Source organism: Suncus etruscus, chromosome 4 (assembly GCF_024139225.1).
Source record: "Suncus etruscus isolate mSunEtr1 chromosome 4, mSunEtr1.pri.cur, whole genome shotgun sequence".
NCBI classification, from domain to species: Eukaryota; Metazoa; Chordata; class Mammalia; order Eulipotyphla; family Soricidae; genus Suncus; species Suncus etruscus.
In genome coordinates this window covers 77,087,248-77,112,843 of record NC_064851.1, presented here as the reverse complement: position 1 = coordinate 77,112,843, position 25,596 = coordinate 77,087,248, and the positions used below count along the sequence as shown (strand labels likewise).

The window sequence follows — 25,596 nt, the reverse complement described above, 5'->3', positions numbered from 1 at the left end:
TATGCTAAGAAGCATTTAACATTTGATAATGATAAAGACTTAGAATAATTATTTAGTAGATTACTAGGGAAACTTAATTAAAATAAATGAAAATATAAGAACATGTAACTTGCAGATAATTTCTTCAGATTAAATCTTGCTATATGAGACCTTTTTTTTTCCCTTAATATGGGAGTTAGGAAGAAAATATGTAGTGCTGTTTTTCTTTTTCATTGTACTGTATTTGGAGGTGTTCCATTCCTTTGATAATTGGTTCATTTATTTCAGTTGAATAACTGGCAATTTTTAAATAGACTTTGTTAATGATATTTTTTAGGGAAATTTCACAGTAGAGTTTTCTTTGGTTTCTGGTTATATGTGTGTATATATTTATTCATATCTATATCCATGCATTTTTTTCAGTGCCAGGGATTGAATCCAAAACCTCACACATACAAGGCATGTGATCTACCTGAATCACATTCCAGCCCTGTAGTTTACATTTTCTTATGTTATTTATCACATCTATATTAAAAAAGATCACACATATTGTGTTCTGGAGTTTCAGAGGTATCCAAATTTTCTTAGTATCACAAGTTACTCTCTTGCCTTTTGCCACTTGAGAAGAGGTGATCAGATTCATTATTCCAGAGTTGTTATCTGCAGGTCTAAAATTGACATTTGCTAAATGGGGAAAGAACAAAGCTGATACTCATACCCTGCATTGTAACCAGAGATGGATAAATTAAAATTTCATTATTCTTTAATATGCACTTCCTTATCTTTGAAATACACTCCAACTTTCTTTAGATGGCAGACCTCACTCAATGTTGTAAGCCACACCACTCTCTATCTTTGGAGATCCTTCAGTTTTGCAAATGTTATTGAATACGAAGTTCCTGATGCAAACTGTAGATTAAGACTTTGCTTTACTGGGCCCGGAGAGATAGCACAGCGGTGTTTGCCTTGCATGCAGCTGATCCAGGACCTAATGTGATTGGTTTAAATCCCGGTGTCCCATATGGTCCCCCATGCCTGCCAGGAGCTATTTCTGAGTAGACAGCCAGGAGTAACCCCTGAGCAGTGCCGGGTGTGGCCCAAAAACCAAAAACCAAAAAAAAAAAAAAAAAAAAAGACTTTGCTTTACTGATGAAATTTTTTGTACACGTCAGTTTGGTAGTGAATTCATACCTTTGCATGGTCGCGTTTTCTTCAAATTGGGATCACTTTTGAAGATGATCTTGTGTAAATGATCCAGTGAAGAACTTCTGATGCTCTTGGTAAACACTTTCTACTAGTCACTGGTGCACATTCTCTGAATGACTGGCCAGTAGCTGATACTAAAAATATCTGCACCTCAAGAGGATGCTTCGATGAAGATTTCCAGACCTGCTACCATTCAAGCATAGTCTGGTGCCCACTGTCACTGTGGACATAATGTGGTGGTCTCCAAGTCTCTCTAGTTCCTTCACTCCACATCTCTTCCACAGCTCACAGATTCAAAGCTATGCTTTCCTTTTTAAGAGACTAGGAAACTCTCATTGTAAACTGTCTTTGGGCTTCTTTCTGTACTTAAACATTATTAATGACAGTTTTTAAAAATCACATAATAGCAGTAAACTTTAGTAGTAACTTTTGTAGAAATATATATGTCTCTTTTTGCTGGTTCCTTTTCTTTATAGCCTGAAGAGACTAATTTTTTTATGGATCAGAACAAATGTATAGATTATATATGCTTATTATATCAGTATTAAAATATGGTTTCCTGGGGCCGGGAAGGTGGCGCTAGAGGTAAGGTGTCTGCCTTACAAGTGCTAGCCAAGGAACGGACCGCGGTTCGATCCCCCGGCGTCCCATATGGTCCCCCCAAGCCAGGGGCGATTTCTGAGCACATAGCCAGGAATAACCCCTGAGCGTCAAACGGGTGTGGCCCAAAAACCAAAAAAAAAAAAAAATATGGTTTCCTATAATGCCACCATATATATTACATTATATTATATTTGGGGAAATCTTAAATTTTATTCATAGTTTTTCATTGGTGTGTGCAGTTGTGTTTTTTTATTTAAGCTAAATGTACATATTTTCATAGTATTATCTTTGTATTTGGGAGGATAGGGTCACCCAGCAGTACTTGGGGACCATTCTAGCAATAATTTGGTTCTACTTTGTAGGCCTAGTGGTTTAGTGTTTGGTACATGGTCATCAGAGTAACTCAGAATTATCCATTGGGGATTGGAGAGCTGATGTGTGCTGTGATCAAACTGGGGACCTTGCTCACACTATGTATGTATTCCAGTATTTAGCCCATTGATCTATTTCCTGGCCCTGGTCTTACTGTTGGTTTGTTTATCTATTTACTTGTTGTTTTGGAGCCATACCCAGCAGTGCTCAGGACTTACTCCAAGTCTGCACTCAAGTATTACTCATAACAGTCTTAGGGCACCCTATAGGCCAGAAGCAAGGCAAATGCCTTAGCTGGTGTATTATCTCTTCACCCCTTTATGTAAAAGTATTCAGATGTTCTCAGGATTTACTCTTGGCTCTGTGCTTAGGGATCATTCCTGACAGGAACCATATAGGGTGCTGGAAATTGAACCTGGATTAGCCAATTGCAAAACAATCTCACTTTTTTGTTGTTGTTGTTTTGGTTTTTGTTTTGGTTTTTCAGGCCTCATCTGTTTGATGCTCAGGGGTTACTCCTGGATAAGCTCTCAGAAATTGCCCCTGGCTTTGGGGGACCATATGGGACGCCAGGGGATCGAACCTCGGTCCTTCCTTGGCTAGTGCTTGCAAGGCAGACACCTTACCTCTAATGCTACCTTGCCGACCCCAATCTCACTGTTTTTTAAAGATTGTTTGACAGCTTTCCAGTTGAATCTAGCCATTTCTTTTTTATTTAGACGTTTACTTTCATTTTTTATTGTTAAATATTCCCATAGATATTCATGCTTAATCACTACTGTGTGTATGCACTAATTTTTTCTTATTATATTTTTTCTGTATTTTGGAAGACAAATATAATGCTCTCATACCTTCAGTATTGAAGTATATTAATAAAGTATCTGTTGGATATAATTCACTGATTTAGTTGAAGATATTGTTGAGCTTGGACAACAAATTGAATGTTTAAAAGAAAACATGTGGGGCCAGAGCAGTAGCACAGTTGTAGAGCATTTGCCTGGCATGCAGTTGACCCAGATTTAATTCTTGACATCCCATTGTGGTCCTCTGGCCCACCAGTAGTTATTCCTGAGTTCAGAGCCAAGAGTTAACCCTGAGCACCGCTGGGTGTGACTCCCAAAATAAGATAAAATAGAACATGAGAAAAAGCTAAATCTGAGGAATCTTGATTAATAGTTTTAATGCTATTAAGAAGTATCCAAAGACACATCAAACACTTGGTGAATGTGTAAAAGAAGTTTTCGACTAGGTTGGCTATGACATACTCTGGTACCCTCTCTACTTCATGAAGTTGAAAAAAAAATTAATGCTTATGTGAGTTCTTGGGTAATTCAGGTTAACCCTCTGGTACTCTGATTCAGTAAAAACTTGTGAGGAGTATTTCTTTCTAGGCTATTTCCTTTCTTCACAAAACCCTGAAAGCCAAGTTGTACTCATAAATATTGGCTTTTGGAGAAGTTCAGGTGATTTGTATTGAGCCTTCCAAGGAACAAATGGTCAAGTAAAAGTTAGGCACAGATCATCTGATTTAAAATCCATTGTCCTTGTTTGCATCGCACAATTTCCTCTGATATCTGAGAAATCAAATGGAGTAGGTACTTCTTGTGCTAATGTATATTCCTCTATTAATAGTTTTGAAAAATCTTGTTTCAAATAAATGAAAATGCACTACATATTACAAAGGAAATTTTGTCCAAGGAATAGGTAAATTGTTACAATGTTTAAATCTTTACATCAGGGAAGCATGCAAAGGGTGCATTGGAAGTTTCAAAACATTTATTACTCAATGAGCAGTCATTCCTGAAATACTTCAGGAAGTGAAGTCAATACTTCACCCCAGGGGGATATTGAAATGATATCAGAGGGCATCAGTCTTCAGTTCTCTTGGGTGCAATTGGGAGAGGATGTCTTCTGTTGGTTCACTTAAAAAAGAAAGGTAGATACACAAGTAGATCCTGAGTTTCTTTTTTCTTCTTCTGATAAGGGGGTGGTGGGAAGTTCAGGTATAGGGCTTTAGAATACAGAAAAGATGTAAAAATGAGTAAAGCACTTCCCCACAGATCCTATTACAGTCTAATGAAACTGACAGAATTACTTAGCTGCCACATACAGGCTGACTAATACTGAGTTGAGAGAACTGAATCGCTGGCATGAAGTATACTTAGAACATGCTGACCTCTCTCTAGGTTCTCACTGAAGCTAATGTTCAGAGTGCAGGCTTTCTGATTGTAATTGGATCTGGGAATCAAAACAAGTACACCTGGTACACCTGTGATTGTCTTAAGCTGCTCCTCAAGTTTATTAAGTAGCAGAGTCACTTTGTATTAAATATGATTTCAGATCACCTAAGTCAAGTATATAGCTATATCTGCATATCTTTATGTCGTCTACCTAAAATTGGGGACAAGAAAAGAATGTAAGTTTTGTTTGGATCCATTGATTCCTGTTGGGTCAGTAGTGAGTTCTCCTTTCACTCAAGAATTAGGTCATTTCCTCAGCATTCTAGCTAAGGGCTTGTCCAGTTTATTGATCTTTCAAAGACACTTTTGGGTATAATTGATTTTTCTCACTAGTTTTCTATTTTTTTTATTTGATAGTTATTCTAAACTTTCCCACCCTCTCCTTTTCTTTTTCTTCTTGCTTGATATTTAGTTTCCTCCTCTTGTCTAGCTTCTTAAGGTGGAAGTTTAGACTATTGATTTGTGACCTTCCTTGATTGCAAGATATAAATTTCCCTCTCAGCACTTTCACTGCATCCTATAAAATGTTGTACTTTGAGCTAGGGGTGAGGTTCAATTTAGCATGCATTCTTTGCAAATCCAAGACCCTGGATTTATAGATATTTATAGGACTCCACACTAAAAAAAAAAAAGCTAAATAAATATATGTTCTTCTCTAGTGCATATGGAACATAGTTAAGAACAGATCATGTTATAGAATAACAGTGTAAATGCTACAGGGAAATCAAAGGGTAAATGGAAAAAAAAACTCTTTCTCTTTTAGACACTGGTTTGCATTATTGTTAATGGAGAGGTACCTTGAGTTTCACTTTCTCCCCTTTTAACACCAAGTTCTTCTCCGGAGTGGTCAGTTCCAACTATCATTGTCATAGTAAACGCTTCTTTTTTCTACCTGCACTCACTACTCTTTGCAGCAAGGTTCCTATCCTGGGCTGGACCTCCTGATTCTCATCTCTAGTTTCTGGTTATTATTACTATACTTTCTATTATTGTTCTTATATATCACAAATGAGTGAGATTATTCTATTTCTTGTTTTGTTTTGTTTTGTTTTGTTTTTGGGCCACACTTGGGTACGATCAGGGGTTACTCCTAGCTCTGCGCTCAGAAATCACTGCTGGCATGCACAGGGGACCATGTGGGATGCCAGGATTTGAACCACTATCCTGGTTCAAACACAACTGTTCTGGGCAGTTATGTGCAAGGCAAACACCCTATCGCTGTGCTATCACTCTGGCCCAGATTATTTTATTTCTATTTTTTTCCCTCTGATTTATATTCCTCAGCATAATAATCTCCATGTCTATCCACGTATTAGCAATTTTTAAAAAATTTTAATGGCTACATTGTGTTCCATTGTATAAATATATCACAGTTTCTTTAGCCACTCATCTGTTATTGTGGCCCCTATGTTGTTGTTGTTTTTAACTGTTTGTTCTAAGCATTACAATCTGTGTGCTTACTGATCACAGTCTAATTCAGGCCAATACTGAATTGAATTCTAGCAAAATCTACATATTTGCTCAACTATATCTCCCTCCCTGCCACTTTCCTTCAGTATAATTGATTTGCATTGATTAAGGAAGAGCAGCATGTTCTTTAGTTGTGAGGCTACATACTCTTGGTTGCAGTGCTTTCAGAGATCAGACACTTCTGTTGCCATGCTAGGAGTTCAAATGGCATTGCCACCAGGATCATAATCAGCTTGTAGTGCAGTGATTAGGATCAATCCTTAGCCTTGTACCTGCATAATATAAACTGTCATTGAGTCATAAGCTGGGTCTCTAATATACATCTTTTAGCCTTTATTTTGTTGTTATTATTATTAAAATATATTCTAAATAGATTGTAACTCTACACTAGTTTTATAACCCTTTGCTTCATTAAACTGATAAACTTTGATAAATTCTTGGAAATTAAGGAGGAAACATTTATAGAATATTTTCTATTCAACCAAGTAGTTACCATCTTGGGTACTCTTTCTTTTTTCTTGTAGATTTATATTACTATTTGGTAACCACTTTCATTCAATGTAATGAACTTCCTGTAGCAGCGTTATTAGGTAATTCAAATCTGATAAATTTTCTCCATTTCTTGCTTGGTATATTTAATTCACTTTTATTTTGTTTATTTTTATTTTGGGGTCCACACTAGTGGTGTTGAGTGTTTACTCTTGACTTTGTGCTCAAAGGTCACTCTTGGTAGTGCTAAGGGGACCATCTGCAGTATGGAGCATAGGGGTTAGCTGCACGCAAGGTAAGTGCATTAACTCCTATTCTGTTTCCAGCTCCAAATCACTTTGACTTTTAAGGCATATTTAATAAGGTAAAGCCTCTTTTGTGGCTAAATTTCTCCTCAAGAGTAACTTTAAATAAAACCTTCTACTAGCTTCTGACCACCATTGTTTTGGAAGAGAAATCAGCTGTACTAATGCTACAGTAGTACTACTTAGTACATGATAAGTCACTTTTGTCTTGTCACTTTCACTGTTACATTTTATCCTGTAGCAAATTATGATGTGTCAAGGTCTTTGAAGTTTGTTTTTGTTTTTTGTAAGCTTTCAATAAGTAGTTTGGCTCTATAAATTAATGGGTTTTTTTCATAATTTAGGAAGCTTCGGGTTAATATTGTTCAAACATTTTCCTGCTCGTTTCTTGATTTTCACCTTATTACATTTATATGAAAATACTTGTTATTGTCTCCAAGGTCTCTGAGATTCTGTTCATTTTTCTTTGGTCTTTATTTTTCTCCTGTTCAAATACAACAATCTGTTAGTCTGTCTTCAAACTTCCTGATTCCATTTTTCTCTTAAACCAGTGAAAGATTTTATCCTCTCACGAAGTTTTCATTTTATACCAGTTCAGTATTTTTAATTTTCACTAGAAATTATAGTTAAAGTTATTTAACTCTTTAGAAAGAGTTTCATTTAGTTTTTGAGAAAGTTATTTATTCTATTTGAAATAGTTGCTAAATTCAAGATCTGAAGACCACAGACTTTTTTCTATTAACTGCTTTTTTTATGGATTCCATTTTTTTTTATGAGACACATAGCTTTCCATTGACTACTGAACATTTAAAGTAACGGGTTGTTGCAACTCTAGTTTATTGCTTACTTCCTCCACACGTCCTGTTGGTGATTATTTGTATTCCAAGACTCCTGGTCTAAATCTTTTAAAGTCTGTGTTATTGCAAAGTGCAGCAACTGCTTTCTCTGCTCACTTTCCCCTCATGTTTTTATTTCACAGCCTGGCTCTTGAGTGGTTGGGTTGCTCTTGTGTCCGCATAGCATAGTGTTAAACAAGATTGGCCACAAGTTATGCTGAATTACCTTCAGCCAGCAGTGTTGTCAACTTCTCCTGATAGATATTGCCTGGCAGGGAGACATGCTTAGTCTGTCTTGATTTTCATTCTTATTGGTTCTTCTTAGATCTCACCCACACGTACTACAGTTTCATTACCTGAGAATATCTGGGTACAAGGCACACAGTCTCTAGTTAGTCTCTACATGTAGGCTCAAGCCGCCTGGAATTATATCCCTACTAACTCCCTGACCAGTTGGCTTGCTTGCTGCTTGTTCCTATCATGTTGCCTTCCTTACACTTACAGAGCTACTGACCATTTTTATTTCTTTGCTGTGGAGACTGCCACTCTAATGGATGGAGTTCCAGATCCAGTGAGTCTCATCTGACTGAAGTGTCAGAACTTATGGTATTCACATCTTGCCCTGATGGAACAAACATTCAGAGACACTCAAGAGTGGAGGTGGGACCAGCTCATGGTGTGGATCCAGGTTCCTCTCTGAGTTCATTAATTCAGCAGTTTCCATGAAGTGTATGTCTTTGGATTCAAGGATTGTAAAAGTATTGTTTTGAGCTGTTCTGTCCAACTATTATTTGGGGGTGTGGTGGGTAAGACATGGGAAACTATTCCCACACAATGCTTAGAGGATTTAAGGTTACTTCATTGTTCTGGTGAGATGTAGGATTTTAATATTAAGGCTTGAGGATCCTGTGCAACTTGGGCCCTCTGGTCCTAGGGACCACCAGGATCATCCTGAAGTGCTGGAAAGCCCCCAGCATTCCATATCGTCTCTCATGCCTGCCAGGAGCAATTTCTGAGTGCAGAGCCAGGAGCAACCCCTGAGTACCACTGGGTGTGACTCTAAAACCAAAACCAAGGTAAAAAAAAGAGAGAGAGAACACGGGCTTGAGGAACAAGCCTCAAACCAGTAGTGTGTGTGTGTGTGTGTGTGTGTGTGTGTGTGTGTGTGTGTGTGAGAGAGAGAGAGAGAGAGAGAGAGAGAGAGAGAGAAAGAGAAATCATTTTTTAAAATATAGAACATCATTTTGTTAAAATTCTGATTTTTCTTACAATGAAGATTTTTAAATAGAATTTTGAATTTTATCATGCATCATGAATATTGTAATATATGCTTATTATAGCATTAGATGCAAAGTACTTTGGCATTACAATTTTTTAAAACTAAAATACATTGTTCTCTAAATCAAATTTCTTTGTGTCTTTAACATTTGAAACTAAGTTTTAATGTACCATAAAGTGTTCCAATTAGATTTTATTAGTGCAAATATTGCCCAATATGTAAATTTAGATTTAGCAGATTATGTCAAAATTTCTAATGTTGGAGACATTATTGTACATAAAATCAAAACAACAATATTAGCAGAACTTTTCAGTTTGAAGGCTTCGAAACAAAAACCACTCTTCTGTTTCCCAGTGTTGAATAAACAAAAATTTGTTCATTATAGGAATGTAGACCTCTTGGTAACTTTTTAAGTAAAGACAAAGTAAAAAAGGAATAGTCCACTCTTCTTTTTTTTTTCAGCCACACCCGGTGACGCTCAGGGGTCACTCCTGGCTTGAGGGACCATATGGGATACCAGGGGATCGAACCACAGTCTGTCCTAGGCTAGCGTGGGCAAGGCAGACGCCTTACTGCTTGCGCCACTGCTCCAGCCTCTAGTCCACTCTCTTGATGGTTTTGATTCCCAAACTAATCAGTTGTCCAAACAAAATTAATTTTTGTTTGTTTCCAGTGCAGAGCCTGCAGGTTCCCAAAACAGAGGGGCCCCTACGGGTAAACCTGTTCTTCAGCCTTTTCACACCTACAGACCAGGGCACCTGCCCTGTATAATATGCTATGGACCCGCATGTATAACCACTGTGATAGATCAATGGTTTCCAACCTTTCTGTACCTGCAGGCCAGTTCTGGTCCATAGATTAGGTATTGATTGCATAGACCATTGTTTCTCAGTGAGGGACCATGTGACTTCTTATGGATCTCTAGAATATTCCAGCGGGGGGGGGGCACAGGTGAAAATTACATAAATGGAAGGCCTTGACATGAATCTAGGGGGTCAACATGTAGGATAGGGCAGCCACAGGAGGGGACTATGGTCAAAGAAATATTAAGCAGCACTCCATAGAATCCTTTCAGCAGACCTTATACTTCTCAGATTTGATACTGAGTCAGTGCATATTTGGTCATTAATTCTCAAATATCTTTTTTACTTTTCATCTTTTTCTCTTAGTGATCTTCTGTAGAAGATTTTCATAACCTTATATCCGAGTTTGAATGAAGGACTACCATCACCATACAATTGTTCAGTTTTATGCTTTAGCAGGCATGAAGGTTAGAGAAACAGAGGAAGAAAGAAAGTTTCATTAGGGAGAGTTATAGGAAAGCATCAGTTATATAGACTTGACATTTGCTTGGCTACCTCAGTTACTTGACTTTTTATCTAAATTCAGAAATAATCATATAATAAAGTATTTGTGAGATCTTTAGACAGTATGAAATTGAGAATTGTATAATAATTTTCCATTCAAAAACAAAAACAAAATTTATCGTATTAATGCTCCTAGACCATTAGATAAGCTATACGCAGAATAAATAGCTTGCTCCTAAATCAAGAATTGTACTTGACTGAAACTTGTGCATTAGTAAATCATCAAGTTAAAATATTTGTGGGGAGTAGAAAAAAGAAGTGCCAAGGGTTTCTTAAAGGGGGAAGAGCAATTCCAATTTGAGAAACTTTAATATGATGAAAGACTAACTGGTTCTCATTAGGCACATGGTCTAATTCCTATTTCCTTAGACCTTTTGACAGCCATTGGTACAAAACCCATAGAATTTAAACCCATCTTAATATTGAATTGGCAATTTAATCCCCTATCTAAATATCCTACTGCTGATGCCTTTAGAGCCAAAGCTCTCTTGAAAAAAAAAAAAAACTAAAGCTCCAGATTTGCTTTGCCTCTGGGTGATATTTAGCATGTATCATTAGTTTGAAAAGCAACATAAGGTAGATTAGTCTCCCTTATCCAGTGTTTCACAGGCAGGGATAGCTTTGCCTCCCTGGGGACATTTGGCAATGTCTTGAGAGAATTGTGTTCTAACTGGGGGATGCTGCTGGCATCTACTTGGTGGAGAGGTGAGGGATGCTTGTAAACAAACCTTACCACAAAGAACTTTCCAGCTCAGAATGCCAGTGGTTCTAAGGTTGAAAATCTTGGATTGTTTCAGTTATTTCCATTTAAAATATCACCATAATTTAAGGCCAGAGAAATAATACAGAGGTTATGGCACTCACCTTGCATGCAACCGACCTCAGTTTGAATCTCTAGCACTGCATATGGTTCCTCGAGTGGTGCCTGGAGTGATTTTTTTAAATTTAATTTAATTTTCTTGAAACTATTGTGATTTACAAAGTCACTTGTAGTTGGATTTCAGACATACAATGTGACTTCTCCAATCTTTTCTCAATTTTATGACATCCTCAGAATTTTTACTACCTCTCAAGAGGAATTTCTAAAGAATTCATTCCCATGTGGGGACTCTTCTTTTTCTGTCTACCTCCATATGGTCCCCTTAGCTAGGAATAAGCCCTGAGAATTGCTAGGTGTGACCCAAAAACAAAAATAAAGATCTTCGAGGGAAACAGGAAAAACTGGGCAGTGAAAAACAACTGACAAGGACTTACAAGTAAAGTTCATTCTCTTCCATCACCTTGGCTGAAGTTTAGATTCTGTGACATTCCCTAACATTTCTGTAGGCCTCAATAAGATGTGTTGGCCGTGACTCCAAAGTTGGGTCAGAGGCTGTTCCTCCTGGGAGCCACAGTCTGCTAACTCAGCTGCAGAACAGGAAAGAGCACACCTCTGAAGTTGTTCTGGAGTCTCCTTCTTTATTGAGTACAGACTGTGGCATATCAGATGAGATACACCCTGGGCAGAAGTGCAGAAATGAGCCAATAGCGGATCAGTTTAAGGCTAGGATGTACAGACTGGTATGTGCATAGGGAGGGGTACAGGTTAGGACAGGAGGCCCCATAGAAACTGGCTAGGCATTTCTTTAATTGCTGAGGCAGGACTGATCACCTTGCTTGAAGACTGCATTTGAAGCTTCTGGGTTAGAAATTGTGCTAATTCTCTTCTGATTGAATGTAAGGACTGCTGTGGTGAGAACTCTGATGTGGACCCAGGGGTGGCATTTATCTAATAAAGTTGTGTTGAAATAGCACTGACCTTAGTTCATGAATTTAAAATTGGGAAGGTTTTAAACTCTAGATGATTGGATGACTGTCTGTGGAAGTGAATGATTTGGCCTCATGGCTATGGACACGGGATCTGTTTAGACTCCCATCTGTGGTTCCTTGAATGTCATTTCAGCCCAACAGAGACTTCTGCCTCAGACTTTGGTCCTTTGAGACCAGGGTTTATACTGACTCTGGAACTAAGACATTCTTGAGCTCTCATGAAGGATTTGGCCAGGCGAGTACCTCAGAGTCACCTGTGACTTGTCCATGGGTCTCTCTCTGTAAGTGGAGCCCCAGGCTCCAAAACTAGAACCAGGAGAGATGTAGGTCGGGAAGCAAACTTCAATGCAGGAAATAATCCACACAGTGAAAGGGCGCAATGGGTTCAGGAATTTCAACACTCAAGCCAGGAATCCCACCACACAAGCCTTTTGCTCCTAAGAAGGAAAGCAGCTTAGTGGAGGAAGACCAAAGAATCTAGTTTCTTACTTTTATAGAAAAATGCAAAAATATGCAGTAAAACAAAGTAATTCGTGTCCCAAGGTTCTATGAAAAAAGCAGGAGTCCCTATCTTAAAAAATAATAATAAAAAAAATATATATAAAGGTGGCATTTTATTTTACATAGGTGCAGCAAAAATTGGGGAGAAAAGAAAGATAAAACCTTTGGCCTAAAAACAGGGTGTCTCTACCCATGAAGCATCCTGCCATAAGACCAACTATAGCAGGGGTGGCGAACAGGATTTTTACCCTCACTCAAAATGGCAAAATGCAATATGTGTTTAATATATTATTGTTAAAATGATGTGCTTTTGTGTGAGTGTTGTCTGTTTTGGCAGGTCACTGCGTGATGTGGCTCTCTGACTCTTACAATTTAAAATTTTGGCTCTTTGTGTCTAACTTGTTTGCCACCCCTGAACTATAGGCTCCAGGCATGCTAAGTTGTCTAACCCCAAAGTATTTCTTCTTGGTCCCAGGAAAAGTTCCCCTCAATCATGGTTGGAACAATCATGATGTGACAATTATGTTTCAGTAGTTAGAGTTGTTGGTTTTTTGCACAGATGCTATGTCAAAGTCAGGGTGTCACAAAATGTCTCCCTGGTTTCATCTCACCATTAGGTGGCAAGACAGAGGAACCAGTCCTGAAAGCAAGTTGTTGCTGTTTCTAGTTCGTCAGGATGTCATATGAACCCACCTTGGAGCAAGTCAGTGCCAAGGCAGCATTAGGGCCTTCCTTGGTAGAGGTTTATTTCCTGGTGCTGGTGCAGAAAATCTTGTCAGTTCCAAAGATGGATCCAAGGTTTGGGGGTGAATAGCTGACATCTGATCAACTGAAGCCTAAGTCAAGTCACTATAACAAATAGGGTAAAAGACCCTCCTGCAATAAAAAAATTGAGGAGTTCCTATCACTAGATCCCCATAATGCCTATGCAAAAAGAAACAATGCCATAGGATTCTATTGGTGCAAAAGGGGGTAAAACTAACAAGCTAAACAATCCTTATAACCTGGTTCTAATAGAATCACAGAACCCAAGAAAAACTTCCCTACTAGAATTTCCTACTAAACAAGTCCAAAGAGGGGTGGGGAAAACTACATCTACATGAGGAAATGCACAATAAGAATTATACCTATTAAGAAAATCCACCTAAGAAAGGTACAAAGGAAATATACATGGGGCCTTAAGTAATAGCGCAGTGGTAGGGCATTTGCCTTTCAAGCAGCTGATCCAGGACGGAACTGGCGTCCCATATAGTCCCCCAGGCCAGGAGCTATTTCTGAGTGCATAGCCAGGAGTAACCCCTGAGCATCACCAGATGTGGCCGAAAAACCAAAAAAAAAAAAAAAAAGGAAGGAAATATGCATATCCCTTTAAAGTCTTTTGAAAGTCATTGGGGGGTGGGGGGAGAGACAAAATCCAGAGCATAACTTTAGCCAGTAGCATGGTCTTATGGAGTCTGAAAAATGGCTCGCAGCAGTCACAAATCTGGAAATGTCCTCAAGCCAAAAATCTCTCAAAAGCCAAATCCTTATTATCACTATGTGCTTTAAATATTTCTATAATATAATTGTGATTCACTTTGAATACAATAAAAATATATTAAAAAAAAGCCAAATCCTGTATCGAGCAACTGTCCACTGTGAAGGGAGGTAGGAGAGAAGAGGCCACTGAGAGCCTGGGATCATTTTTGAGCATAGAGCCAGGAATAGCCCGTCAGCACCTTTGGGTGTAACCAAAATAAAAGCAAAAACAAAGAAAGAAAAATGAATCACCATTCAAATTTTGGCTTCTCTTCAATCTATCAAATTTTCAACATTTTATTTTAGTAGATAGTTGTAGCTGTAGTCCTACTTTATACAATAGTATAGTATAGCATCCTATACATTATATGTTATATAATGTGTACAACAATATATACAATATATAATATAGTATAACATGCTATATATAATATAATATAATATAATAGTGTAGTATTCTTAAGTATAAATAATATCACCATGAGGAAGTATGCAAACAATAAACCAAGCTTGTATTATTTTAATCTAGATGCAGGTAAATGTAACAGTTTGAAATAGCATCAGCAACAACATACACATTCAATTTTCACATTTTTTGGACAACTGGTAGTCCTATGTTTATTTTACAGGATTATAGTACTTAAATTTTTTTTTGGTGAAATATTGCTACTATGCTTTCCCCGAGTAGGTAATTTAGCTTTCATATACCTTGATTTTTTGTTGTAGAAATGCATATTGAATTAGAGTATCCCTGCTGTAGCTCCAGGTCTACTGTTCAAAACATTTTTGTTGCACTATGATTTAGTAAGACATTTTTGTTGCATTATGATTTAGTAAGATGCAGATGATATTTATTCCTCATAAGTATTCAAATATGTAATTTATTAATCAGTTCATTATTTGACAGTAAGCATTATTATACAGTATGACCATTGCCACTCACATCTTTGAAAATGAATATTATAAAAAAAATGGTGACATGTTTGAATTGGAGGTTAGAGATTGTTCTATGAGATTTCCTTTAATCACTTTGTGAAAAATAGATGTGTGTTTCTGTATTTTTTTAAGTTAAATAAAATGTTAGTTTAAACAAGTTTGGCTGACTAAGATCAAGACTCAGGTTAAAACAAAAGGCCACTTGATCATTTTTGACATTCAAATGAGGTTTATTTAATATAAAAGGTTTTGTTTTGGAACCTGGGAAATATCATATATAAACTTTAGTATCTTTTGTTATTGGGACTATAGGAAAATACTTTTGTATTAAATTAGACTCTGGAAAGCTAGGCATTGCTTTCACATGCTAATAGATGGAATTTAAATTGGTATTTATTTTTAATCAGTTGCCTAGTACTAAAATAAATTTGGATACCAGCAGCTCATAATAGTTAATAGCCTGTATAAATGGGTCCCAAGACACCTGTTCCTTTATTGTTAATGAAGCCCTGTTTTATGTGCAGGAAGACAAGAGTTCCTGTTGATTCTCTGTCCTAGCACATCTCCTTGTCTCCTTTGTGCATTTTTAAATAGCATTAAGAAATTTTGTTTTTTCTTGTTTTTTGTCATCTCTAGAATTCTGCCAGACATACTTGCTCTCTTTAATAGGTTTTTTCTTCCCAAATGCATTAGGGTGATATTTTTTCCTATTTTGTGTGTTTTGGATACTTTTTAGAATTAAACCTCAATCATATTGTATTATGGGGACTTATTGTGAAATTATGAGTTAATAGCACCAGATAAATAGATAATAGCACCAGATAAAATATCTAAATGAAGTTTCTCAAGGAAGGAATAAATAATTTGTGGAAATTCTAGTCACTTGTAGAAATGTGAAAACAAAGAAATAAAAATGTAGAAATCAATTCTATTTTTATTCATCTTTATTGTCATCTTTATTCATCCTGAGACTTTTGAACTCTTTTCTATGTTACTCATTTGTTTTTTCCCCACCCCCCATGTTACCCATATCTGACAATTTGAAGGACTTAAAATTATTTTATTTCCTATTACTATTGCATATCATGCAAAAAATTTTGATCTTCATGAAAATAATTTGAAAGAAATCATGTACATAAATAATCGTATAGCAAATTGTCCTTCATTTTACATTCATCTACTTGGTAGAGATTTACTAGAAACATGTGACTCAAAATAACATTTGTGATCTATGATGCACATTTGTGCCCTTTTTTAGGGAATATTATATCAACAGATTTAGAAACAACTTTTGTTTGTTTAGCAACCATACCTGAATCTGCTCAGGGCTTACTTTTTCTTGCTCCTACTCTCAGTCGTTACTCCTGGCAAGGCTCTGGAAACCATATGCAGTGATGGGGATTGAACCAACGTCAGCTGCATATAAGGGGAACTCTTTGCCTGCTACACTCTCTCTTCGACTTCTAGAAAAATTTTTTTAACTTGTGTTCATTTGAAGAAGGTAGATGGTATCCTGCCATTTCCTCTAGATGCTTGCATTTTCACTGTCATAGTTTAAATGTCCTACTTGGAAAGCTGATTGTGATGTCTGTGAAGTAAGAAGCAAGCATTACTCTACTGATTACTGAAATCAATTCTTCAGAATAACTGCTAAATGAACTGGAAACCCAGAAAACATTGATTTGTGACTGTTCAGGGTGGAAAATGCACCAGAAACAGCTTGAACACTGAGTACATCCCCAAAGAAGGGAAAATATATATTACTCTTTGCAGGTCTTCATGATAATGATCATCTTCTTCACAGGTAACCTTTGCTCACTGGAGTAGTTCAAAGGCAAGTTCTCCAAATCTTGAGCTGTATTTGTGTAAACCACCATTTTATACTTTTTTTGGGTTCAGTCTTGTGCATTACCAAAAAATCTTAATGCTGTTTTGTGTATCCTGTAAAGAATCCATTTGAGATCTCTTCGTCATCTGGGGAAAGAGAAATGTGACTCTCACTGTCTCTGGTGTTTTTTTTTTTTATGCCACCTGCACATTATAATAACACCGAAGGAGCTCTTATTGATTGATTGATTGCTTTTGGGGCCACACCCTGTGCTCAGAAATCTCTCCTGGCTTGGGGGACCATCTGGGTCACTGGGGATCAAAGCAAGGTCAGTCCTAGATCAGCTGCTTGCAAAGCAAATGCTCTACCGCTGTGCTATTGCTCTGGCCCTTTTAAATTATATTTTAAAGATACTTTTTTTTTTTGGTTTGTTTCTGGTTTTGGTTTTTGGTTTTTGGATCACACCAGGCGGCGCTCAGGGGTTACTCCTGGCTCTGTGCTCAGAAATTGTTCCTGGCAGGCACGGGGGACCATATGGGATGCTGGGATTCAAACCACTGTCTGTCCTGGGTCGGCTATGTACAAGGCAAATGTCTATTTGCTGTGCTATCTCTCCTGCCCCATTTTTTTTTAAGAATCTTATGCCTATACCCCAACCTGTAGTTATGACTAAAATGATATTTACTAGGATGTGGGTCATGTTGTATTTCAAACTTTTCTGGTGACTGTTTTTTTTAACAGGGTTGAGAACTTTTCTTAGAAGTTAAGCTAAATAAGGGCTTGCCCATGGTAGATTTCATATGCTGCAAGTCCTGTGCAAAAATCAGCCCCCCCCCCCCACAAAAAAAGGGTTTCACACCCGTGATCACTCAAGTGCTCATCACTGACGATGAGTAGACATGTTTGTGGAGTGGATGAGGTTGTTGGAAACTTGTTGGAGTCTCTCCAGTTCATATGAGAAAGGACTCTCTTTCTTAGGTTCTCCAGGTTTAGCTAATTTTCAAAAATTCTCTTATGGCAGCAGTTTCTAGTAGACTAGAGTTTACTGTAGCTCAGCCAATTTTATAGTATGCCAATATGCATAATTTAGAAGAATTTTCTCATTTTTGAATCAAGTATCAACCTAGGACAGTCTCTGCCAGTCCTAAACTGTTTTCATTCAAATCTTTTTATTCCCCAGTAAAATCATGATATACCTTACAATCATTCCTGTGATAAATATGCATCCTTCCTTTTCCATGTTCTCAGCAAAGATCATTCTATACAGCAATATAACTTATTTCCAAGGACTTTGCTTTGACACGAGGACCATAGAACGAATTTCTGAGTGATAAAGTAAAAATAAATAGGTATAAGGGGATGAGGGAGAGGTTATAGAGTGGGTTTACCATTCACAACCAAATGTTTTTTAAGTGTACTCAGAGTGGCTATTTATAACATTAAAAACAGTAAATGTTACCCTAGCCTTTTTTTTTGTTTAAGGTGGGCATTCTTCCTCTCACTTAAAAAATATAGCTAGGCCTCTATCAAAAGGGGCAGGGCCCTGCCGAGCCACAACCTCATGCCAACCCCTTTCCCCTGGCTGACTTTCTTCCAGATACAGAGTCACTGTCTCAAATCTGTTGGAAAGCCATACAAGAATTGGCGTTCAAACTTTGACTGCCAGGCTATTCACTTCTATGGTTTTTAGATTTGTTTTCATATCCTAGCAAATATTACTCCAGAAATAAGACAGTTAAACCAGTAGAATCCAGAACACAAACATTTTTAAAAACCACTACTGTGTACATGAAAAGGAATCATATTTTTGAACTAGAGTTTGGACCTTTGCAATACAATGTATTGCCAAGAAACTGTATTGTAATACAATGTGTTTCAATATATTTGTTAAGAAACTCCATATACTTTGTCATTTCTCATTTGTTCTTTCATCAAAGATGATAAAGGAATTTATTTACAGATATGATTTCACCTTACAATTCAATCCATCATTATTTCTGCTCATCAGATTCATAGTTGTGGTGATATGCCCTGCATGGCAAGTGCTGAGAAAACATTTGTACAAAGTCTCGCCAAGGAAGACTGTTGACTTGGAGTAATAGTGACTTCACTGTTCAAGATCTTCTTATGTTTATTAAAAGAAAAATAAGTCAACCCAGATATTACTTTTATTTGTCTAAATGAGTAAATCTTGTGGTTAGTATATTAAATTTATTAAATAGTTCAAATGTATTCAATTCAGCATTACAGTAGTTTTATTGATATGCTGGCAGAGAAACAAACATGACCGCTCTTTACCATCTGTTTATAATGCTATATAAAGAAGACCATGTTGGTTGTCATGGAAACTACATTTCCAAAACCACTGAGTGTTTGCTTAAATTCTCCAACCCTTTAAAGTCAAGCTTTTTCCTTAGAAAAAGAATCTTTTAAAAATACATTAAAATATTTCCAGTGATTTTTCTAAGTTATTTCTCTGTCAGATTCGTTTATCATTTTATTTTTCTCCCTCCTCTCTTGTTTATCATTTTAAGGTTGCTATATTGCCACAAAATTTCATGAATTAAAGAACTAGAAGGATTCTTCACTTGAAAAAGGAAAGGATTCTTTACTTTTAAGAACTGGAGGGGGTGTCTAACACAGCTCTGAGAGGGGCAGTCTTTTTTTTTTTTTTTTAATACATAAAGGTTTTGTGTCTTCAGAAAAACTTCAGTTAGCAACAAAGAACCTGAAAAAGCAACAGATATAATATGTGTGTACCTGGGAAGGAAAAACAGAATTTATATAATTATAATGCCTAATCGTATTTAGTTATTGTCAAAATTAACTAATTTGAGAAAAAATTATAGCTGTGTAATTTTGTACAGAATTGTCTTCTTTGTACAGAATAGTCTGGCTTTTAAAAGTGGGGCTATTTACTTTTTTAAATGATAAATAAAATCAATTGGCATTTCTGGGAATCCTGCCTATACAATAGAGGAGCAAAATATACATGTAACGGTTTTTCTTGCTGTAAATTAAGAATCCAGAACTAATTTCTTCAAAACTTAGATGATCAGTTATATCTATGTTTTGTTTATGCAGATCTGGAGTTAACCTGTACTCTCAAAACAGCTTTTTGCCGAATTGTTTTAAAAATCCTTTGTACTGTTTTAGAAAGCACACTTGATGTTTTTATATGAGGGTAGGTATAATTAGATTGCATGTATTACAGCTTTCACTAAGGTTAAAAACCACCATCTAAATGGAAAAGAAGTAGTAATACTGGTAATGGTGATAACTAGTACATATTTGGATAGAACTGCCAAGGAGCATTTTGTTTGCTGGATGTTTATATTTAAGTTAATGAAGTGAATCCTAAGTACATACAGTAAATTCTCTGAATCATGGATTCTACTATTGAATTGTTGGGCTGACAATTCTTTGTTGTGGAAGACTTTCAGACCATATTATATGATGCTCATCAGCAACTCCAGTCTACTCCCTAGATGCCAAAATACCTCCCCATGTTATGGCAAACAAAAATCATTTCTAAACATTACCAAAGTTGCCAGGGGTGGTAAAATCTTCCTAACCACTACTTTAGGTTAATATTATTGTGGTGACAGTGCTTGGGCATCACACCCAGGAGGTACCCAGGGGCCTGGGCCTATACCCACTGTTTCTCAAGGGCCACACAGTGCTTGGAAATTGAACCCAGGGTCTCCCACATGCAAGGCTTATGCTTTACCATGTGAGCTACATCCTTGGTCCTGCAGTTTCCTTTTTTGTGGGTAAAGATAATTTGTAAACCATATCCTGCTAGTCACATGCTTTCTCACACTGCCACCATCATTTTTAGTACCAGCCACTCTCCTGTTTGGCTTAGTGATTGGTTTGAGTCATTGAAGCAGAATCATGCATTATGAGAGTCGTTTTTAGTCAAGATTTTAAAAACTTTTCCTGTATAATGAAACAAATATCAATTGTTGCAAATTCCATTAAATTTACATCATTGTAAAAGGGAATTTTTGGCAATAGAGTTTTAGAATCTTCTACTGTTTTATATATCATAATGAGAGGAAATCCTCATTAACTGTAGATGCCCAAACAATGCTATTTTGTTTGGTTTCTCTATTAATCCCTCATGTAGGAATAGTGAGTATAGCTAACTTTGTGGGATTCTTTTCTGTGGTATGCAAAAATTAGAAGATGGCAGCTTGATCTCACAAGTCCAAGTTATCTCTTGAACACATAGCTCTCTTTTTGCATTTTTTTTCCACTCCAGGTAAGATCATGTTCTTTCTTAATTATGCACTCTTTTTATTTTTCTCTCCTTTCATGTCTTTATAAGTACATTTTGTTCATAAAAAACTGTCTGACTTCACTAAAAAAAAAAAGTTAGAAGATAACAATGGAGAAATGGCCACAGTATTTTCAGCATTTTCCAACACTACACTGTAATTTTGCTCTTTGCTCTCTTTTCCCTTTATTTTTTTATTGAGTGTTTTGGGGGCCATACCAGTAGTGCTCAGGGTATCATACGGGGTGTTGGAGATCAAAACTCTCTCTCTCTCTCTCTCTCTCTCTCTCTCTCTCTCTCTCTCTCTCTCTCTCTCTCTCTCTCCCTCTCTCCCTCTGTCCCTCTCTCTCTTTCATTCTCTGCTTAAAAAGTCCGTCCTCCCCCAGTTTGGGACATACCCAGCTTACTTCTGGCTCTGGTCTCAGGAATCACTCCTGGCAGGGATCATATGTGGTGCCAGAAATTTACTGTCAGCCGCATGCAAAGCAAATGCCATATCTACTATCTCTCTGGCCCCCTCTTTTTCCTTTTTAAAATGAAATTCTTTAGTATGAACTAAGGGGGAACACAGCTATTAAAATGGGAACAAAAAGTCTTCATGGAGGGAGACCTCCAGCACCACAAACTTGATTCCTTCTACTGAACCACCAGCTTACCATTGGGATCCCCAGGTCCTCTAAACACCACTTGCAAGTCCCCCTCCAAAGTCTCCCATTGTATTTTAATATAGATTTCCCGTTGTATTTTAATATATTCCTAAAAATAAAAACATAGAACTTATATAAATCTTTTTTTTTTAATCTAAGTAGCCCTCCACTCAACCTTTTCTTTTGAAGAAATCCACATTCTGTCCAGTTTTGAGAAGAGGACCCTGGAAGGCCATAGTTCCATGACAGCTCTCCTTCACGAGTGAACATGCTGTCAGGAAAGATGCAGGGCCACACACCACTTGCGGGACTCACAGAGATCTTTACTTCTGGGTTAGACTCCTGTAGCCTCTTGGCTCCTCCTACAGTCTGGGAGGGTTTGTTGTTGAGTTGTGGTTTTTGACCTGGACAGTACTTTCACTGCAGTGCAGACTTTTTTCTCAGTCTGCTTGAATGGAGTTATTCAAGGCTTTTCCTGGCCCTGTGTTTAATGAACCGCAAATCATCTGGCTCTAGGCACTTGCCTGTAAGAAGGCTGCCCCAAGCTGCTTGTCTAGCTTTCCCCCTGACCAGGAATCAAGAGACATTTTAAGGAAGCACTTAGGAGAAACCAATTTTTATTTTTATTTTCACATCTCTTACTTACAAGGACCTTGTAAATCCCTAATTCTAAGCCATCATTTCTCTTTTTCCTCTGTAGTTTAATGACGCTCTCATCACTATTTTTCTATGTTTAGTCAATATGGGTTTTAGACGCAGACATCAGAACTGACCCTGAGGCTTCTCACTCACTGGCTATATAATTTGGGGGCAGCTTAAATTATTGATTCATTTAGAAGTATGTATTGAATATATGTATCTGCCAGGTACTATTCTGAGTCCTAGGGGGTATAATTGTGGACAAATAAATGGGCTGTAACATGCTTACATTTTATTTAGATGCACATGATAACCAGCATAGAGTAATACAAATATGTAGTGCATGCATGATAATAATGGATATAAAGAAATTGATTGTTCTCATAAAGCTCAGTTTTCTTACCAATCAAAGAAGGACAACTACCTCCTCATAGGATAAGTGTCAGGTAAAATGAGCTGGCACTCAGGCAAGCTTGGAGATAGACTGCAGCAGATGCCACAGTCAGCCCCTGGGCTCTTTGGTGGCAGTCTGGTAAATGAGATATTTCTCCCCAGACCCTTTGACCTGTTAGAGTAGAGCAAGTATTGTTGTACTCCTAGACTTAAATTGGCTATAATAACCTGTATATAATTGATTGCTAGTGTCTCTATCTTCCAGGGCCAGAAATGGCTCAAGAGTAGAGCATGTGCCTGATATGTGCAGTGCGTTCAAGTTCAGTCCCTGGCACGACGTGCTCACTTATACCCCACTGAATGTGAGTCTTATTTTGTTTACATTTGTATTTTTCTGTTAACATACATAATTTGGGAGATACCTCTACCAATGTTTTCTTTTTCTTTGCTGCCTTTATTGGTGGTTAACTATATATATAGGTGGTCTCTATAATGTTCTTACGTTACTAGTAGTTGTAATTGCTATTGAAATCTAATAATAGGTTCAAAGTTGGACAACCAGTATTAGGGTTTTTCCACTGGTGGAAATTCCTTTTTTTTTTTTTTTTAAGAAAGTCTCCGTCATGATTTAATAGCTATGCCTTCATGTGGCTCACTGAAAAAAATATTTTAAATTTAGAAAAGAAAAACAAAAGTGGAGAGTACTCAGAAAGATACAAAAAGAAAAAGAAATTAAAAATCCGTACAAAGTGAGAAGTGTATATTCTTTTTTTTTGGGGGGGGGTCACACCAGGCAGCGCTCAGGGATTACTCCTGGCTCTACACTCAGAAATCAGCCCCGGAAGGCTCCGGGGACCATATGGGATGCCAGGACTTCAACCACCGTCCTTCTACATGCAAGGCAAGCGCCTTAGCTCCATGCTATCTCTTCGGCCCCAGAAGAGTATATTCTTAAATAATAACGTAAGAATGAATGTACTATAACAGATTCATTTCCAAACACTTTGGTGGAAATTCTTTATGTGGAAGATGAGGATCAGTGGTCTCTATCCAAATGCCCATTATTTATGATCATTCAATGTCTTAGACTCTTTTTTAAATTTTATTATTATCTTTATTTAAACACCGTGATTACACACATGACTGTAGTTGTGTTTTAGTCATAAAAAGAACATTCCTCCTTCACCAGTGCAACATTCCCACCACTAATACACCCCATATTTCTCCACCCACACACTGTATTCGAGACAGGCATTCTACTCTCACTCATTAACATTGTCATGGTAGTTGTTAATGTTCTAACTGCACTCACCTCTCCTTGAGGTGAGCTTCATATCGTGAGCTGGTCCTTCCAGCCCTCATCTCTGGGCATTATTACAATAGTGTCTTTTATTTTTCTTAAAATCTATAAATAAGTGAGACTATTTTGTGTGTCTCTCTCTCTCCCTCTGACTTATTTCACTCATCATAAGAGTTTCCATGTCCATCCATGTATAGGAAAATTTCATGACTTCATCTTTCCTGACGGCTACATAATATCCCATTGTGTATATGTACCACAGTTTCTTTAGCCATTCATCTGTTGAAGGGCATCTTGGGTGTTTCCAGAGTATGGCTACTGTAAATAGTGCTGTGATGAATATAGGTATGAGGAAGGGATTTTTGTATTTCATTTTTGTGCTCCTAGGGTATATCCTTAGGAAATGTCTTAGACTCTTATACCTTGATTCCAGTTGCAATTTTGAACAGCAAAGTTTTTAAAAGTCTCATATGGACTTGAGTTTTGTAGTTTTGAGGTCTTGATTGGGTGGGGGTTGTGTCACCCCTGGCAGTACTCAGGGGTGCACTGTGCTCAGAAATTGCCCCTGGCAGGCTCGGAGGACCATATGGGATGCTGGGAATCGAGCCATCATTCATTCTGGGTTGGCCATGTGCAAGGCAAATTCCCTACTGCTGTGCTATCTCTCCAACTTCATTGATGATTTATTTTTAAAGACTCATTTCTCCTCCTAAAGTCCCTATCTACTTAAATTTGTGACTCCCTTAACCCCAGTTTGACTTATTTCTCTATAAGTTAGTTCATCATTTTCCCCAACTTGTTTGTCCACATACAACCCTATCCACCCACACAATTCTTTTGTTGCTGTCACTATGACTGGGGTTTTACACACTTAATTGTGGAGTGATGGAGATTATGCACTTGTGCAGGAATCCCAATAGCACCAAGGCCACATCTGGCATGTGTGGCAATAGTAAATAGATAGTTAGCTCAGGATCTCAGTCTCGCGTAGTAGGTACTCTCTCATCAGCCACACACATCTAGGGTCCTGTACCTTGTATATTTGTAATGACGTCTCCCATATCAATCAGAATTAAACTACCTTCTTTAGCTATTCAGATTGATAAACTACTAAATAAGCATGTGTTTATTACATGAGACTTTTTTTTTTGTTTTGTTTTTGGGCCACACCCAGCGGTACTCAGGGGTTACTCCTGGCTATCTGCTCAGAAATAGCTCCTGGCAGGCACGGGGGACCATATGGGACACTGGGATTCGAACCAACCACCTTTGGTCTTGGATTGGCTGCTTGCAAGGCAAACGCCACTGTGCTATCTCTCCGGGCCCATGAGACTTATTTTTTAAAAAAAACATACTTATTGGCCAGTTGAGTAAAACCATAAAAAATTATTGAAGACTAACTTGAGAGCACTTCTCTTGCCTTTAATTGTCAGTCTGCACAGATGGACTGCACTGGAGGGAGATATAGTTCACAGTACATCAGCTTCAGCCAGTGTCACTGCTTGGGTGCTGGGCTTAGTCTGTGTCTCTTAAGTGTGATAATGCCTCCAGTTCAATTTTTTCTATCCCTTTCCTTTGCTTCAACACTAAACTATTT

The 25,596-nt window shown here is 37.5% G+C and overlaps 1 protein-coding gene across 1 annotated transcript in view; it reads left to right on the top strand.

The window, feature by feature from the left end:
- The window catches only part of PDSS2 (decaprenyl diphosphate synthase subunit 2), a 298,925-nt gene that overhangs the window by 77,385 nt on the left and 195,944 nt on the right, over positions 1–25,596 (top strand). The window lies entirely within an intron of this gene.